At 43.8% G+C, this 18,452-nt stretch overlaps 1 long non-coding RNA gene across 1 annotated transcript; it reads right to left on the bottom strand.

Annotated features, from left to right (window-relative positions):
* Positions 1 to 187: 187 nt before the first annotated feature.
* On the bottom strand, positions 188 to 16,435 carry LOC128911889 (uncharacterized). The gene is made up of 4 exons (XR_008467220.1): positions 16,227 to 16,435; positions 15,338 to 15,689; positions 1,633 to 1,988; positions 188 to 733 (listed from the first exon to the last, which is right to left on the bottom strand). It is a non-coding gene; the product is annotated as an uncharacterized LOC128911889 (long non-coding RNA).
* Positions 16,436 to 18,452: the final 2,017 nt, after the last annotated feature.

Below are 18,452 nucleotides of genomic sequence, written 5' to 3' on the forward strand. Positions count from 1 at the left end.
AATACTTTGGATGTCAGGTAACCAGGGGTGAGAGCACGTTTCTCTATTGAACACGCATGACGTTAAGTGGATGAGTACAAACACATTTTCCACATATATTTAATCATGCATTCACAGCCCTTTTTTTTTTTATCTTTAATTGGGATATGGGCATAAGAGAATGAAGTTGCTTCACATCACCCTCCTGCGATGTTTTACTGCTGCACAGCAAGGTCTGTGCGCATTAGCCAGTTCTAGATATTAAAAATGCTTTTGTAACCTTTGCAGCTGGCACAGAGGTTGTCAGACTGAGATCTACAGCTGAGGTGAGTGAACAAAAAGCTTCTCTCAGTGGTGGTAAGCGGGCGAGAAGAAAACAGTGGTCTAGGCATTTGGCAGAAAGACCACAGAATATGGCAGGGCCATGATGTCAGTTGTGATATTTTTTTTGTATTTAATTAGCCTTCTAACTGGACCTCCTAACACATTGTAGACTGTCTAAAGCCCGGCATGAAGAGATACATTCAATGTTGGAACAAACGAAGAGTTATGACTCCTGGGTGGTACTCTGCCTCTCGGACCGGTTTGAGTTCAGCCCTCGGATCTTCAGCTTCGCTCTGTTGCAGCAGAAGAGCTGAGTTACGCGGTGGGCATCATGCTCGTAGGCTGGGCGATACGACCCAAGAAGCAACAGACTGACAGTATGCCAAGCTCCAGAGCTTTTCTTTGAATGCAGAAGTCAGCAGAAAGGGTCCTAGGTTGCAAGAAGAATCATAGAATAGTTTGGGTTGGAAGAGACCTTAAAGCTCATCAAGTTCCACCCCCCTGCCCTGGGCAGGGACACCTCCCACTAGACCAGGCTGCTCAAAGCCCCGTCCAGCCCGGCCTTGAACACTTCCAGGGAATCAATGTGATGGAAATAGCCCCCTGCAATATTCTGAGCTCTGTTATATTCTGTCCGCAGGGTATAATTTTTGCCCTGTACTTCAGTTGGGCACATGAGAATTTGACATACTTATGTGAACGCTTTTTAAAATTGGAGAAGGACATCGTGTTTTGGTTCTAACTTAGTGCTTGTGACTTGCAGTTTAAACATCATGATTGCAATATTATTGTGCAACGTAGGTGTAATAGCACATTACTTTACACAGGCATTCTGATTTCTGTTTGAAGGAGCATTCAGGAATCCTGTATGTATTTAAAATGACAAGCGGTGACATTGTAAAGCTTTACAAAATCAGTTATTAGGGAAACGAGCGTTACTTTAACTTTGCAGAATGTACAATCTATGCCATCAATTACAGACTAGGTGTAGTAAATAATGACTAGCTAATGAAAAGTAAAACTGCAAATTAACTTTCTTTTTTTGCAGTGGGAGGAAGTGAGGCAAAGACCAGAGGCGTCTTCCTGACACCTCACGGGCTTTCCTGTGTTGCTTTTTGTTTCTGTTCTAAGAATTTTGCCAATTCAAAGAAGCTGTGCTGGCAACAGCCAGCTGGCACCCTAATTAAGGCTTCAGAATTATGTTCTAATTTTGTTCCAGTGTTGCAAGGGTGGAAATAATTTAGCTTCATGGACAAACTGCAGCACTGTTGCAAAGAGTCATAATCCTCAACTAGAAGGTAGGGAATCAGTCCTGTCACACCCTCCTACCTTCCCACTCTCCTCTTAAATTTTAGGACATTTGTTTTCCTCCGTCACTTCTTTGGAACAAACAGAAAAGAAAGGGACAGAAGAGGTTTCCCACTCTCCGCCTTCGTACTCATCTATTTCCCAGGGTGGGACCGGACAGATGCAGCTTCTGGCTCACAGCATCTCCGTGGCCTGTCAGGATTGCATTTAGCTGCTGTTCGCAACTTCTGGGGCAGCGTGAGATACACAGACTTCATTTTTCGCCAGCTGCTGGGTATTTTTATAAATAGAACTGGATAGGAGAAACACACTCGCTTCTTTTCAAAGATCCTACCAGTTGACAGGACTCAGTTTTTATGGCGCAATTCGCAGTCCTGCTAAAAAAAAAAATCAACAGAAATCACAAAAATGTATTTGACCTCTAGAGATCATCTAGTCCAACTCCCTTGGACTAGATGATCTCTAGAGGTCCCTTCCAACTCTGAAGATTCTGTGATTCTGTATTCTCCCATCACAAAGAAACCTAATTTCATTTCACAATAAGTACATGGGCGTCATGCAGCCAAAACCTGATGCACTTCCCCTCATACTTCCCCCAGGTCAAAAATTTGACTTAAAAACAAAAAGTATTTTTAAAAACTATATTTGAGGATGTGGTGCCTTCATAGATTATGTTTTCAAATTTCTCTGCAATCACGAAAGTTCGGTAAATGATCTTTTGGGGAAGGGGACTGACTGCTTGTTTTTTAATGACTGTTGTGATCCTTGATCCCAAAGGTTCCCAGATCTCAGGCACCAGACAGAGTGACAACTAAATTCAATTCATTCTCCTCCTCTTGTTTGTAAGCTGACTTAAGGCAGAAGATTCTTTGGGTCAGACTTTGTTCTTAATTCTTGTGCGCTAGAAGCATCTCACATGGCCACCACTGCACAGTTAATAATAAAAATGCAGACGAAGGCTGCTAATTCTCAGCCATTAGCCCCCAAGTGTGATACCTGATTCCCTTCCATGGAAAACCCCAATCAAAAAAATATCCACAGTACTTTATAGGTGGTTGGATCTGGAGTTACATTAGAAGAGCCAGGGATTATACTCTTTCTGCATAGAAACACAGACCTCAAAGTGTTATTCCTTTGCTAATGTTGCTTAATGTCTCTAGGCCTGACTGTTATTTGTTATTCTGAACTCCCTTATATGAATCTAAATATATGCCAGTAATTAACTCTTCATTAACAGAATGGAGTTTGCAAAGTTTAGCATTAGATGGGAAGTGCCATATGAATGGAAAATACACAGATGTATAAGCACATATGTATGAGCACAGGACCTCTATATAGGTAGACCTGGAGGTTATCTGACATATCTCTCTGCCGCATCCTGCTTTTTAAACTTTAACTCCTTTGTTAAGACCTATGATTGCTGATGTTACATAAACAAGGACGTGGATAATTTTTGTTCTTGAAAGAAATTAAAGGCTTAATGTTATGCTAAAAAAACCCAAAACCCACACCAAAAAAACCCCCCACCACTTTAAGATACCAGCAGTAGAAACCAACTGTAAAAGAGGAATTTGTGACTTGGATGTTTGGTGCTAGTGAAAATTTTACTACCCACATAATCATTAATAAAACCACACACTTTTCTGCTTACATAAAGTGATGGATAAATAAAGACAGTGCGAGTGGAGGTGAGATAACTCATTGACAAAGAATCTTGAAACCCTGGGCTCTATTTGGAGGAAGAGTTATGTTGGCCAGGAAGGTCTCCAGCTGGGGCTTGTGGTCCTATTCTTCTGGGCTCTGTGAAGACTTGTAATGAGAAGAACCTTCCAAACCATTCTCAAAGTGCTTACCAAGACCACAAGTGGGAGGTGAAACAGATGGAGATTTACCATTTCTGTAGTAAGAAGGCAGGCACATCTAGGCAGTCCACCTTGCCATACACCGTCCCACAACACCATTTCACACTGAGGAGAGACCTTCTGCCAAGGTCCTCACCAAAACTTCTGTTGTACCTCTTTATATCTGTCAGTGTTTGTGTCCTGTTCCAGCTCCCAATTTAACGCCTTATCTTTTCACCTTCCTAAATATTTGCTAGTTCGGGTCTTTTCCTAAACAGACAGTCCAGTTGCATCCCACTAAAAGCACCTGGCACACTGGTGGATGGGTTGCTACACAGCACTTAGGGCTAACGCAGGCTCAGCATCCTCTGCTCCACGTGTTGCACCAGGGAAACACCTCCACTTACTGCTCTGAGACAGCTTGAAGGAAACGTAAAGGACAAATTGATTTAAGGAAAACAATCCCTTTGAATATAATGGCGCCTAAAGCAGATAATTCCTTTTGTCTGTAAACTCTCTGATACCGTTTCTGCTACTCCAAGCTGAAATTGATTTTTTTTTTAATCACAGGTCAGTTGAAAAAAAGAAAGCTGGGAAAACACAATAGAAGGTGCCAGCTCTATTTTTTTCCCCTTCTTCTCCTCACAAGCGAGTCCAGAGGTTCAGATAAGCCGGGGAAAAAAACAGGAAATCAATGATCTGTCACCAAGGGCTCCCAGCAGTTCCCTTTCTAGCCGTGTCCCGCAGCAGCAGACAGCACCGGTCCCCATGGGCTCTGCGGAGACGTCGCCATCCCACAGCTCCCCACCGCCACTGGAAGATTTGCTGGGAGCACGGGCTTCGTGTCACACCAACTTTTGCCAATTTTAGATATTTCAACTTCCTCGCATCCCCTCCCGATATGTCACAGGAGGCCCATTAATTCTCTCAGCTATGTCTCACACACCACGATACCTTTGAATCATCTTTACCCTAAAGGAAAGGAAAAAAATAAATGCCTGGGTCATTGCAATTCCACGGCTGCCTAGAAAAAGCAGTGCCATTCCTGCAAGGCTCTTTGATTTGAATGGCCCGAGTAGAGTGCTGACCATTACTGGTTCTATTTCCTTGGACTCAAAAGGTAGGACAAGGTTTTATGCTGGTAATTTCCAGATATTTAGGAGGCTTTACCTCCCCGTGTCCTAGCTTTATCTACAGTTGCACACAGCAGGATTGTGTTACACATGTCTCGGGAGAAGTTTTGAAAGCATTTCATTATTAAGAATTATAGCAATATTATCCAAAGAGTGTGTCTGGGAATAAAAACAGTTTCCAAGTAGCTCTGACCAGTGTTCAGAAGAAAACCATACCTGACCGAGCAATGAAAACAAGTTAACGTGACTGTGCTGCTTGTAAGAGAAACAAATCTGGATTTTGCCCTCTCGGTGATATGTTAACAGAGTGTCCTGCTTTGAGAATTAATTCTAGCAGGTGGCAAATGACCACAGTATTCCCCATGAAAACAAGTCTCTGAGAGTGCTCACATATGGCACATTCCAGCGGAGAGATAAAACTCAAGATTGCTTACTCCTTGAGTTAACCAATCCTACAATCTTTTCCCTAAAGCTGAGAAATAATGAGCCTAATTTCTTAACCAAACCCTCTGAGTTTTAATTAGAAATATCAATATATTTTTTAAATTAGCCCAGTGAACAAGGATTAGATTTTCCTTGTGCAAAGCCATGGTTTGTCACTGCTAGGCACTCTGCAATAACACTCCAGCCTGGTGTAGGTCACTTCAGGGTGACCTTTCAGTCCTGTACCAAGAGTTTCTATTCTATGGGAGGCTGCGGGAACTGTATGGCCGGTATTCCTCTGCTCGCTCATCGACTGAATTGTTTCTGGCCTTTTATTGCCATTGAAGGGTAATGTAAAACGGAGCAGCTCTGACCGTTCGAAGGCAGAGCAGGTGAACCAGCCTGTGTGAAGCAGGACCAAAATGAGAGGAATACAGCAGCAATCTTCATGCCGTTTCCGTGCATGACGTGCTGACTTGTGCACAAAGCATCTCGACTATAAATAAGAATCTGGCCCTTTGTTTATGAAGCTTGATGATTGGCATCTTAGATGAAAAGGGTGAAATCATCAGATCATTAATGCCTTTCACTTTTTGTCAAACGATGGGTGAAAACTCCAAACAGAACTTGGGGCAAAGTTCATTAAGCTGGCAACAGTCCTGGGATCACAAGCCAGGAGCTTCCAGTGAATTCTGTTCATCTGGGTCATTACCCAAAATGGTCAGAGATGGAAAACAACAGTGGACACCATTGCCGGTTAAATCTCTCCGTTTTGAGTTCCTCCTGCATTAAAAAAAAATAAAATATATATATATATAAAAAAAATATAAAAATACTAAGTCCATGTCCATGTTTAAAATCATAAGTCTGTGTTTCTCCTCTTCTTGAACAGAGAGCAGCTTGAACTCTGGATATACAAGTTAACTCATTTTCCCTCTTTCCAAGATTTTGTGCTCTTTATGCAGAGATGGAGGTTTCTGTTTCACAGTTTTCTGATATTCTTTATGACACCAATCCCAGAAGCCCAGAAGCACGTACAGAACACCCTTCAACAGCAAAGCTGTTGAAACCTTCATGCAAACTTCAACGCACTCCAGTTTTAGATTCTTGCAGCTGCTGCAAATCATGTAAGTTTTTTTCGTTCCCATCTTCAGCAGATATCTTACTAGTACTTGACTGTGGCAGCATGGTCTAAATCGTACGGGCCAAATTCCCTGCCACTGTGTATCGGTGCTGTTGTAGGCACCCCAGGGAGCCTCATTCTTTTGTACTGGCGAGTAACTGGCACCAGAAGCGTGCGTGTGCGTGTTGCAAAATGAAAACAGTACCAAAATTCAGGTCCTCGTGTTCTGTTCCCTGCAAACACCATGGTAACTCCCAGAGCTGCTGAAGTCCTGTGTCCCCGTAGTGCACCACATGATGCTATAAACAGCTACGGGGAGCTAACTCATAATAGATAAATGGCTAATAGCTATAAATAGCTTTAAGATTTGTCTGAAGGAGGAGACAGTTTTATGTCTTTTTAATATCTGTCAAGCCACATGCCTCTGCAAACAGCTGCTAAACATTTTTTTCCACTCAAATATCCAGTTTAATAAGCTTCTGTTAGCATTGTGGGGATATTTCTGCGACAAAAAGAATTGGGTTCTCTTAAACTAACAAATCTATGAAAATGGTTTTAAAAATCAGGTGAGTATGAACTTGCTAATAAAGATACAGGCTACTGAGAGTTTAATCTCTCCTTTCCCACGATCGGGAAGCTGAAGGGTTTTTGAATGCCTAGGAGAGATTGACTGGCTACTGAATAATTACTGGCATAGCTAAACCATCCTGCGGCTAGTCCAGCATCCCTGGAATGATTCAGTCAGGCAAACTGGGGACTTTCTTGAGTTGAAGGTTGCAGCTGGAAAGTAGAACAGCAACCTCTGACTGAGACGCCCTAGTGGTGCATGTTTTTATGCGGTAGCACCCAGCATTTGCAGTACAGCCAGGGGAGGTGGCTGCCATGGGCTATCCACCATAGCCCAAGCCCACACTGTGACCATACCTACTGAATACACACAGAGAACTGACACCTCATTGGGTTTCTAGAGCCCCCAGGTCTAGAAAGTTGCTACAGGGGCCCTGTCTTCTGCTGCTACTGTGTCAAGTGATATAGGTAATAAAATTAGCAAGTGACAATTGGAAAATGGTAGATTAAGCAAATTGTCCTGGCAGGCCACATGGAGGAGGAGCTCCTCGTGATGGGACTCAGCAGAGCATCAGGAGACCTGCCAGCAACGTAAACGTTTCATGAATTTGTCTCAGTTGTGCTCAACTGTCCATGAATAACAAACCACAATAAACGGTGGAAGCTGAAATTTTTCATGCTGGCAACTCCAGCCAGGACATTTGGTTTCCAGTTGGAAATGTCTCTTCATGTAGAAATTTCATTCCCCTTTATTCAAGAAAATAGATGTTAGAACATCCTACAATGCTTGAATCTGTAATAAAATGTTTTCTTTACATCAGATTCCAGAAACTGGTGGGACGGGGAGTTGGAGGGATTTTAGTAATTTTTAAAAATAAACAAACCCATCAATCATTGGAAAAGTTCTCTTCCTGGCTCTGCTTCTGCCTTCTGATGGGATTTGGGGTATCTCAGGACATTTACTAACCCTTTGTTTTGCCAGCTTAATGTGGAGCTACAGCTATCCCTGCCCGTGTTTGCGTTACACCAGTGGGTTTCTGACCTCGGATGGGCTCTGCTTTCATGAATCCTGCAACACTTCCCCTTCTCTCCTCTTGTCCTCCCAAGACCTCCTAACACTCTCAGCAGCATGGCCTCACTTAAACTGTTGATGAACCGTGGATAAGAGCCCATCTGTCTTCCGACGCCATGCATCTTCTGCCTTCGCCCTTGTTCTGCTTGCCGCTGCCTTCTGCAGGAGACTGCACAAGAGAGCGCAGATAAGTTGCTCTAAAAGGGCAAATGGGCTTCCCATGCTGATCCCTCCAGTGCTGTCCCAGAGCACCACAATCACGGACAAGCCAGCCCTGCCAGATGCGAGTGGGTCAGCATAATCTGCTCCCATCCACAACTCTCATGATAACCAGCACAAGATGAGCCAGGACAGATTGTTCTCAATGACAGACTCTAACTTCTGCTACTCTCTAGTGCCAGCAATTACTTTAGCCAGAGCATGACCATATTCACACAGAAGATTAGCCTTTTCCATGAATACCAGTACAGTTTTCCCTGTAATCCTCTACTTTCTTTCCCCTTTAGAGTCCTGAGAAAACTTCTGCTGGCACAAATTATCCTGACTCTACAGAAATCAACAGAGCTCTGACAATTTTTCTTCCAAGTCAGGTTCTTCTGCCACTTGGCAAGGAGACCCACAGGGCATTAAGGTAACCTGATAGGAGAATTCAGGTCTTTGTCCCTGCCCTTGGACCTGCCTTACTAAGAGGGAAAGTAGAGTCCAGGGAACGAGAGTGAAAGGGCAGCACGATGTTTAACAGAAATGAATGCCATCATAATGCCATCATCATCTGCAATTGCAATAGATCTATCTTAACGGCAACGAGTTTGGAGTCAGGATTGCATTGACTCAGTTTGCACGACCTCAAGAAATTCTCATCTAGTTTCTGCTTATTTTGAGTGAAAACGGTCAGGAAGTGGACAGAGTGCTGCTTTCTTTCATTGGGTGTTTTGGGAAGTGTGATTGATGGGCTAGATGGATAGCGTTATGGTTTGTGCTGTCACAATAACTCTTCATGCCTGATAGTGCAGGGCTGCACATCTCACAAAACCTTGTCAAAGTAATAGTAAATAGCCTTTTTGAACTAAAAAAAGAGTAAAATCAAGATTAGTACCAGGAAGGACAGAAATTCTTCTTGGAAGTTATTTTCTTAATATTTGGATATAATCTACCTTATCCAAAACATCTGTCTGTGTGCACAAGAAAGAAATACACTTTCGTCCCCTGCAGCTGTGTCCAAAAATGAGGTAGTAAGTATTGCTTCCTGATCACACACAAATGGGGTTTTTATCTGTGCCAAGATCATAATACGAACAGTGGAATAAAATTGCAAACAGACAAGAAAAAGGGCACACACCTGAAAGCCTTTATCTCGCCTTTCCATCCCCTGAGCTTCACTAGCCTGCTCTAATAAAGCTTCCCTAAAGCTTTGTTTTCTGAGGACATTTATATTCTATTAGGAAACTGCAAACATCTCCAACAATAGCTTTGTGTCAGGCCACAATTGTATTCCTTGATGCTAATGCAGGCTATTAAAAAATAAAGTTCAGCCAGTGCCCCTTCGGTTCTGGGGGAGCTGGACAATTTGGATGTCAGCTTCACTTCCAGTTCCAAAGCTTTGCTCTATAGAGGGTTTCAAACCTCACGATTACAACAAGAGAGACTATACCCGCTAAATTTGCGGAGGCCACTAAACTGAGAGGGGCTGCAAATCAGTCGCAGTTAGAATACCAACGTATCTTGGCAAATAGGAAAAAAAAAAAAAGTCTGGAAAAAAAATTATTCTATAGGGACTAGACCAGGGCAGAAATGATCATACATCACTGCAGAAAAGGGGGCAAACTGAATTGCAAGCTGAGCTTGATGCTGTCCCTTTGCAAAAGAGGTGAGCTGCACAATGGGCTGGCCAGGCTGGGAGCCTACTCTGCAAAGGCGGGTGGAGAAACCCTGCTGTACGCGGGGCTGGGAACGTCCGAGCTGAAGCACCAGTTGCAACACGGCAGATTTAGATGGTAGGAAAAATCTTTTAACTGAAAGTGTAGGGAAGGAGCGCAGCAGATGGCTTGAGGATGACACAGAATCTGCATCCCAAGAGATTTTGAAAAATAAGTGGGGAATGGGTGAGAACGACAAAGGCAAAGCTGGTTCTGTCCTGAAGGAGGGGCAGGGGAGCCCTCTTCTGCTTTCCACGGTCGTGTCTTTGGTTGCTGTGCTGGAGTTTGGGCTTCAGTTCTCGGAGCCAATTGGGGTTAGAGCCAGTTGTGTACACACAACTTGTGCAGAATCACGGGCTGTGCAGGAGAACAGTGTGTTGTCCATGTACTGCCTCAGGGTTTCTTCATTTTATTTCATTTCCCACAGGACTGCACAACAGAAAGAGGCAGCACTCCAAGGAAAACATCCCTGACTGACCTTCATTGCCCCCAGTTAATTCCTCTGCTCAAGTGGCCAACTCACTCCAACCCAGTGCCAGAGCATTGATCACTTCACGTGACCAGGGCGTCCGGGCTCAGTTACAGGACTTAAGCCAAAACAACAACAGATGCAACTACTAACTCCATGTCTTCTAGACATCACTTACATATAAGTGTCCCTTATCCCACCCATGAGATATGCAAGCCTAGAAAGCGTCACGTTGCGCCAGATCAGTAGCCCACCTAGTTAATCAGGCCGTGACTGCTGTTTGACTGCCCTGTGTATTTCCCTGTAAATCAGCTCCTTTCTCCAGAAAGGCACCTTTGGAGGCAGTTCTGCGTATTGGCAACTGGCAGGAAGGCAGCAGAGCAATAGTGGCCTCTTGCAGGCATGAATAGTTTTGCCCAGGTAGAAGCATTATAACTTGCACACACAGAGTTACAGGAAAGAGTCAATTCCCTCCAGCCATACTGAAATCAAAATATCATACTCCTTTCTGAGACTGGATCTAAATGATATTTCCCATCCTAGCATTCCTTACAGAGCTAGGAATTGGGGAAAACAGGCTATTACTCTGAAGAATCCTTTCTGTTTGAAAGAGCATGCTCTTACATGCTTTCTAAGGATATCTTAGTTTCTCCTCGGCATCTACAGGGCTCTACGGCACACACAGGAGGGAAGCATTTTAAGTAAATCACCCCAGCCTGACTTCAAAGGAAAGTGAGCTGGACAAGATGTGCCAAAGGGTTTAACATCTGCGCCATTTCTATAAAGCATTGTTTTGTCCTTCATACTTAGTGAGGAGACACCCACATGTGTTTTCCACTTTCATTGTGAAAGCAGGAAACGTTTAATTAAAATCAAGCTTAACCTACTTTGTTTTCTCTTCATGCCAAAGTAACATCAGCCGCTGAGAGGGAGGATCTGCAAGTCTTGGCACCCAAATGGCCTCGCCCAGCGGAGGGACAGAGCCGGAGAGATCCGGAGAGATCCACTGGGATGATATCTGTGTCCCTGGGGCATGGCAACAAATTAGGTCGTGTACCAGGAAGAGCAGAACTTGCTGTGTGCTGGGGAAATTCAACACAGCTAGCTGTACCGGGCCAAACCCTGCTGTCATTTACACAGAATGACAGAAAATAGGGATGGCAAGAACCTCACCAGGAGGTGGGGTCCACCTGTCTTACTCCGGTCTGTCACCCTGGTGAGCCACAGCCACTTGGGGTTAGGGAGCCGCAGTGAAGGCAGCTGCAGATATTGTACTCCAGGATCCTCCCCAAACCCAACAGCCACGGCTTCAGGTACCAAATTAGATTAAGAAACTCAGAGTTGTGACTGATTTATATCCTCACTGGATCAGGCCAAAGTAAGGACGCACCATCCAACTTAATATCCAGATCTTACGATGTGGTGCCTTTCATTTTCCAAAGGCCGAAAGGCTTTTCAGTCCCCTTTCACTGGCCCTATGGCAACACAAATCCGTGTTATGTGTTAGCAATGCAGAAAACAGTCCCACAGTCATGAGCGGTTTGGGAGGAAGTTTAAGGCTGCAGATTCTTTTCCCAGAGACAACTCCACTTCCAATTACATATCATTATGTGTCGAACACAACTTTGCGACCCCAAGGGTGGTATTCTCAAGTGCTTTTTGTTACAGAATCACAGAATCACAGAATCTTAGTGGTTGGAAGGGACCTCTGAGATCATCGAGTCCAACCACATAAAAAAAAAAAAAACAAAAACGAACAAAAAAACACACACAAAAAAAACAAACAAAAAAAAAGCACCCACTTACTAAACTCCACACCCACAACCCCACACAAAACACCCCACCACAAACCAATAATCTTGGGCACTAGAGCATGCCCTGAAGAGCCACGTCTACACGTTTCTTGAATACCTCCAGGGATGGTGACTCCACCACCTCCCTGGGCAGGCCGTTCCAGTGCCTGACCACTCTTTCAGTAAAGTAATTCTTCCTAATATCTAATCTAAATCTCCCTTGCTGCAGCTTCATACCATTTCCTCTGGTCCTGTCGTTATTCCCTTGGGAGAAGAGGCCAACCCCTGCCTCTCTACAGTTTCCTTTCAGGTAGTTGTAGAGGGCAGTGAGGTCTCCCCTCAGCCTCCTCTTCTCCAAGCTAAACATGCCCAGCTCCCTCAGCCTCTCCTCATAGGACTTGTTCTCCAGACCCCTCACCAGCTTGGTGGCTCTCCTCTGGACACACTCCAGGACTTCAATGTGTTTCCTGTAGTGAGGGGCAAATGCCAGGAGAGGCACTAGTTCTCTTAGGGGAAAAAAAACAAACCCTGCGTAACGGGAACTTTCCATGCAGTGAGCATACGTAAAGCCCCTGGAGGCATCCATCAGGCCACTTTGGAAAATTCTGTAGCTTCAAGGTAGGCTCTGATTTCCATTAAAATTTTCACCAATTCAGATATTCTTGAAATTGAAGCATTCTTCAAATAATTTAGTGTTTTCGGTCAAATCTCTCTGTGCAATTTTCTTGCAGAAGATGAGTGACCCAAGTCAAGCTAGAAGCAAATTAACATTTGCAATTTTAATAAATTTCCCAGCCAGGTGTTAACTTTCTCATTTGCAGGGAAATTTTGAGGCAGGCTTGTTGAATCCATAAATTACTATTTAAAACCCATTGGGATTGTCATATTTATCAACATAATCACTGGCATTTTTCTACAATTTAGATGAGGCCTTTAGGGCTTAGAAGAAGACCAGCTGGAATATAGTGCTAGCCACTATCCTATTATCAGAAGACAACCCCCATCCATAGGAACATAATCCCTGGCTCATATAACATATTAAAGTAGGCTAAAATTGATTACTCAGTTACAGATGGGGTAACTGAGGATAAGAAGGAAAAAAGTGACTCAGAAAGTAGGATTCCCTTCTTCCATGAAGCTGTAACATCTTGCAGGAAAGAGAAGGCTGAGAGACAATGGATTACCTAAATATATTGTTGTGCTTATGCATCCAAAGTGAGAAGAGGATGGGTGGATTCGTCCCATGTACCCATGCTACAACAGCGGAGGTTTGTCTCAATCATTTTAATGCCGTTTCTTGTTTTCCCTTCATTCCCCCTTTGGCCCATCCTGACATCACCCCACACTTTAACTATTTGGCCCCTTCCTCCTGTTTTCCCCAGGGAAGGGGAAGTAAACAGAAGTTGACATAAGCTCAGGAAGGAGCTCAGGGCAGAACAGGAGCGTAAAGTACTGTGGCTCATAGAGTCGAAGTACAGCAGTGTTGTTTCCTCAGCTTTAGAGGCTATAAAACAGCAAGCAGCAGAACACAAGGATGTTGTCATGACAATGAGTATGATAAAAAAATGGGGGGTTCTCTCCATGGTTAAAGCGCTGAGAGAAAGGTAACCAGGACAGCAATAAACACTTGATAGATTTCACTGTGTTGAGGACCAAAGCAGTGGAGAGCCTGAAACATAATTACAGCAGAGACAAATTATCTGTTATTGATGAAATGACCCAAACTTTCCTATCTGTATTGATGGACACTAGCGCTCTAGTGCCATGAGGCACAGAAAAGGGTCTGTGTAGGCCTGGGTCTCATGGACTAGTCCAACGTCCTCCTAAATTAGCAAGAGTTTCTCCAGAAAATCAAAATCTATTCTACAGGCTAAATGCCAGTCTGTAGAATGAAATATGAGGGTTACAGTGTCACCATGCAGATCTCCACCCAGAATGTGGACTAGATTATTTAGCTTGTAGGGAAAAAGCATCAGGACAGGTTCCTTGATGAAAATTATTACTTGGGGGAAAAGCATCAGGTGGCAAGCCTCAGGCTGGCCGGTTACAAATGATTTTAAGAGGGGAATCGTGATAGTAACAGTAGTTAGACTTTCTGTTTACTCTTCTGCAGTTTTTGTAACACCATCAGCTATGGAAAACTCCATAATACCTCCTCATGCCCCCTACAGCACTTTCAGTCAGAGGCACCTTATTCAGTATCAAGCAGTTATGTGTCCTCCTCCCAACGACAGCAGACTCCCTGACATACAAGAGTCTCCAGAACTCGTGCTCATCAGCAGAAGGGATGGTCAACCATTCAGTGAGTCACCAACGTCTGCCAGGTCAGGATCCTAACACTCTGCCCTACCTCAGCAGGCTTTGGGTAAACAGAGATGAATTAGAAAGGGCAGGCATAGAAGACGAGGACCTACAGACACATCCTGCCCTCTCTCTTCATGCACCCACCCTGTACAGGGGAAGCCATTCCTGCCTGACCTAACACTGGCCAGCCAACTTTTCTGCATGGTTGCAACGCCACATTCAACCCATCCAACCAGGAAAGGTGCAAGAAAAACATATGGTACAGTCTGATGCCTTGACACTGTAAAAGAGGTGACAAATGGAGAGAAGTAGAAAAGAACTCAACAAAAGTGCTACTAAACACACAGGTTAAGTGTGAGTCACGGCACAGTACTATCCACCCACTCAGGCTGGGTGAGTTGAGGTTGAAGGGACAGTGTACAAGTCCGACAGCCACAACCCAAAGACCCTGGATGCTGATCACTGCAAGAAGCCAGTGCCTGTGAAAAATTCTGAGCCTATTTTTTTTTTTTTTTTTAAAAAAAACTATTTCCCTGTTTAATCAGGGCAGCAACAATGGGAACACCATGCCACGACCCGACAACAGTCTACCTCAAAACGTACAGTTCTCTGGATAGAGGATTCCTTTTTCGTTTTCTCTTGTGTTCATGAACTATTTACCTTTGAGCCTAAGGACGCAGATAATGGTTCTTTTTTGAACAAAGACAAACTGATAGTAATAGACCTCTCAGTTCATAGGAGGGTTTTCTTTGTTTTCATGTCAAAACACGCTGGCTCAGATCCAGCCAGCTGTCCTGAGTTTCTGGATGTGGCTCTTGAGCAAGGTTTTAAAACTAAATCCAGCATTATTTAATTGATGAAGACTCATATTTTCAAGCTTTACAGGGACGACATGTCAAACAATAAGGAATGGTAGAGGCCAGCCTGCCATATTTAATAAACTCTGTGGGTCATCCTCTCCATGGGTCTTCTGTTCTTGCAAAAATAAATCTCTAGCTAGTCTCCTCTAGTCTCACTGATGTCTCCCTCTCTCAAAGCAGACAGCCCTTGCTATGTTGAATTCCAAAAGCAGGAATAGTCCATACCTTTCTGCTTGAGCATGTCTGATCACATTTGTGTTCTGTTTCACAACGCTGGAGATCTCTGCTGCTTCTCTAGGACTGCTCCATAGCCTACCAGATAACACTAGCAGGAAGTTTTGCTTGATATTCCCGCTGCTTCTTCTTCTTCAGCTGGCCTAGATAGGTTCAAGTGTCTTGTTCAAAGCCTTTCTTCAGGACATCTCTCATTACGTTGCTAATCCCACCCCCATCTTCTCCATCCGCGTTCACAGCAGTCCTCTTCAGCAGCACAACAGGGCTAATACCTGCCACATCGTGTTTATTTTCTTTCCTTTCACAGCTCACCTGAGGCTCTTTCCTTCCTGCAATCATCTTCCTGTGAAATTAAGAACACATGCAGCCAATCACATTTTCAAAATTAGGTCCTGCTTTGAAGGCACACCTGCTTTCAAGCCCCTTAGGGCACACTGTAGGTCACTTGCTGTGCCTGTGAGAATGGCTCCTGCTGGGCATCCAGGAACCGGAGAGGGAGTCCTAACTTTTCTGATCTCAACTGGGGGGTAAGCTTTCATCTCTGATGAAACCAGAATTTCCACACTGAGAATGTGTCTCTCTGCTGCTTGGACAATGCAAGTGAACACTGGGGTCTTACCTCTCAAGTTGGCCACAAAACCCCTTCAGGTATTTTGACTCCTCTCTTTGAAATTCCCTTTTGTTTCCCAGCTGCCATTAAGAAATGTGCCATCCTGCCGATTGTGCAGGATCTCAAGGACTTGGAGGTCCAACTTGGCTGGAAGAATTTTCCTCCCTGGCCACCTTTCTTTTCTCAGTGGCTTGAAATCAGTCACATGCCAGACAGGTGGCCACTGTGTGCACCCCATCAACCCAGCAAGAATAAATGATCGTTACTTACCTGGCACATCAAGCTACCAATGGTCATGGTGTTTACCATGGGAAAGAGGGGACTCCCTTGTTTCAAAGCAGGGTCTGGGCTGTGTTGTGAAGGGAGAAAGCCAGGCTGATATGTTGTGGGCAGCACCCACATACAGACCGTCTCTGTTTCACTCACCAGAATGACAAATGTGGGAACCTCTCAGCTAGGAAACTAGTGATTGATTCATATTGCATCTAGGGAAGAGAGACAGCGGGCATTTTTTGCAATGGAACTACACTGTGCATAAGTAGCTTATGGCACTAGGACTAACAACTTCCCCGTTATTACCTTACCACTCATATTGGAGGGACAAATCTGACACTACAAAAATGCTATTTCTCCCTATTCTGTCACACATATAAGAAAATCACTGGGAAGGTTTTTACTTCTCTTTACTAAGTGGAAACTAAAGCATGTTTCCCATTTATTTGTCTGGCTGTTTAGTGTATCTGTTATTTTTAAAGGTATTGAAGTTCACCACCTCCAGACAACAGGCTACTGTTCTTACACAAAATTTTACTGCTCCGAGAAGAAGTCACACAAGGGTTAACTGACTTGTCCAAGGCTGGGAGCACAGAACCAAGTGGGGATTGTAACTAAGGGGCAACCAGGCTCCTTTCCTGTTCAGTCACACTGCTGTCTGCTCTGCGATGATTTCATTCACCAAAACATGGTCATGGACAAAGAACGGACTCTGCAAAAACAGCCCCTTATCTGCTCCTGCCTGCCTCTTGTCCAAGTCATGTGTGATTAGTTTACTGACACAAACACCCCTCTGGAGCCAAAGCAGCTGCAGAAGCGAGCTGTGCTCTGATACAGTTCATGCCTTTACAGCAGTGTAAGAGCAGTAGCTATGGTCTAGCTGAGTCCAGGAGCTACGCTCTTTATAGAGCTGGAAGAAAAATACAGCTCAATTATAAGGTATCAAGTAGACCTGGTTGAGCTGGCAATCAAAAAAAAAAAAAGTCAATCCTGACTTGTAACAATAACCGCAGTGAGTATGAAATAAAGATTAGCTCTAGGGAACAAATACAGGACAGAGAAATGTAATTCCTAGGAGAAGTTTTAACTTGCCATTTTTTTAATTTGTTGGTAGGAAGCAAAAGGGTTCAAAGGACTTGGGGCTGGGGAGACTAGGAGCAGGTAACAGCAGAGCCTCTACGTGCCATAACTCCAACCAAATATCTTTTAAGCAATTACTCCTGTGAGAATTAAAACTGCGGGAAGCTTCATTTCAAATAGGTCTCTGCTATGAGGGTTCTTTCATATCTGCTGTGAAAGGAGCTCTGCAGCTGCTTTTCTCTAAGTGAGGCACTAGTAGGCTCTCTTCACTCTATGCAACTCCTGTTTCCATTAATACTTCTAGGAACGTATTCTACCGGAGATCTTTTGTCCTCTGTCAACCTTCGTTGAAATTAGCCAGCAGGAGGAAAGAATCGTATGTGCACACAGCACTGGGTGTGTGAGTTTATAAGGTTTGTTTCCTTGAGAAGACAGGCTAGAATCATCACCGTGCTTTGCAGTCACCTCCTCAGCGTTGATTCCCACTGCTAGCAGGGACCGTGGAAGCATGGATATAGGACACGCCATGGTACGGACCTCCTGTCATGCTGCAGCAGCTTTTCCAGTGCAAGTGTTTTGATTCCAGTTTTAAATCTCACGTCCATGCTTTTCCCAGTTTCAGCTTCAGAGAGTTCATTGGAGACCCTCATCTTTTACTTCCTTATAGGCATACAATGTGAAAAACAAAGGAAGCACACCCCGTAGATTCAGAAAAAAAAAAACAAAAACCAAAACCAAAACAAAACCAGGGAGCATTTAAGACAAAACTCGGTCTTTCTAAAAGTACAGCCTCAAGAGTTTTAGGCCACTATGATTCTTCTGGGGACGGGATCTTTGCTCTGCTACAAAACAGTGTTTGGTGTTAATTAACCTAAGACAATTCCCCAGTATTGCCTTAGTCCATAGTAACGTGTTTATAGATAGACTTTTTTAATGCTACTTCTTCTGACCGGATAGGACAGTCAGATTACTAGGATGTTGCCATGGTATCTTTTTTTTTTTTTTCTGTATTTGCTCATATTTATAAAGAATTTTGAAAACTGAGACTAAAATCAATTTTGCACTTATCTGTTTTTTTAGCACTTACGCTGGAATACAACACACTAGGTAAAAAGTTATTCATTACCAATTATTTTAGAAGAG

Source organism: Rissa tridactyla, chromosome 6 (assembly GCF_028500815.1).
Source record: "Rissa tridactyla isolate bRisTri1 chromosome 6, bRisTri1.patW.cur.20221130, whole genome shotgun sequence".
NCBI classification, from domain to species: Eukaryota; Metazoa; Chordata; class Aves; order Charadriiformes; family Laridae; genus Rissa; species Rissa tridactyla.